Source organism: Littorina saxatilis, unplaced genomic scaffold (genome assembly GCF_037325665.1).
Source record: "Littorina saxatilis isolate snail1 unplaced genomic scaffold, US_GU_Lsax_2.0 scaffold_1195, whole genome shotgun sequence".
NCBI lineage: Eukaryota > Metazoa > Mollusca > Gastropoda > Littorinimorpha > Littorinidae > Littorina > Littorina saxatilis.
In genome coordinates this window covers 722-2,107 of record NW_027126099.1, presented here as the reverse complement: position 1 = coordinate 2,107, position 1,386 = coordinate 722, and the positions used below count along the sequence as shown (strand labels likewise).

Sequence of the window (1,386 nt, the reverse complement as noted above, 5' to 3'; positions counted from 1 at the left end):
CACGGCTATCGCCAGTTTACATCGATAGAATGAGACCCGAAGGGAAGTAACTCATGTTTGACCTGAGTTCAGGATGGGTCCAAAAAGTGTTTGAGACAATCTGCAAAATTAATTCTTTAAAAATTGCTCGCTCTTTACGTAGGGCACCTAGGATGTTCCCGTTTGGTGAGCGTTCAAATGGAAGGGTGTTTGTACTGTGTGTAAAAGCCTGACAGTATCTGTGATGGTTTACGGGAGGCTTACTGTCCGGGCGTGAATTCCGGTATTCATAACAGCCGTCCAGCACCAAAACGAGGCGCCATTGCTGTTGAGGACCAAGTCCACGAAAATAAATTCTTTGAAAATTTCTCACGCTCGACAGAAAGCAGCCAGGATGTTCCCGTTCGGTGAGCGTTCAAATGGAAGTATGCTTGTACTATATGTAGACGCTCGGGGAGCTCTACTCTGTGATGGTTTACGGGAGGCTTACTGTGCCTTTAAGTATAATAAAAAAAAAAACAATTAAAAAAAACCGACGAAAAACATCTCAAGCAAATGCCCCCCACCATCAAATTTTGCATTACATTCTGTTGGGTAGTTTTTGAGAAATGCTTTTCACTCACAGACATGTGTATACGAACTCACACACACACACACACACACACACACACACACACACACACACACACACACACACACACACACACACACACACACAGTCACACACACACACACACACACAAAATAATAAAATTGACACACACACACACACACACACACACACACACACACACACACACACACACACACACACACACACACACACACACACAGGGCGACAATCATCCCTTCTGCCCTCATTAAAGCTTTCAGTCAATAATAGACAATGTAACAAAGAAAGTATCACTGTTGAATGCTCAAGGGAAGTAATACTTCTGATAACACTTGACTGTATTTTACAGATAGTTATGTCCCGTTGTCTAATCGGGTAATTTGAATTCTTTTCCACAGCTGTTGAGGAGAAGGTAGCGTGGCCGAGCGGTCTAAGGCGCTGGTTTAAGGCACCAGTCTGCTCGGAGGCGTGGGTTCGAATCCCACCGCTGCCATTATTTTTTCATTCTATTGTTTTTTTGGTCTTGTCTTCTTTTTTTTCTGAGCAGATTTTAACTTGAAACACCATGACAAAATATATTTTTAGACAGATCAGAAAAAGATAAGGCATAGATGGGGTATCAATTTTATGAGTTTGGTTCTAAAAATAAAAACAGTGCAACATGGGGCATAACCTTGTGTGACAGTATCATCAAGATATTTTTAACGAATCAAGCTGAAATGCAATCCCATAGTTTTGGACCAAGCCAAAGATTAATGGGTGAACATCTAGAAGAAAGCTTCAACATTGTAGCG

General features: G+C 41.8%; 1 non-coding gene across 1 annotated transcript; it reads left to right on the top strand.

The window, feature by feature from the left end:
• The first annotated feature begins 1,003 nt into the window (after window positions 1-1,003).
• Window positions 1,004-1,085, top strand: Trnal-aag (transfer RNA leucine (anticodon AAG)). Its single transcript has one exon. It is a non-coding gene; the product is annotated as a tRNA-Leu (tRNA).
• Window positions 1,086-1,386: the final 301 nt, after the last annotated feature.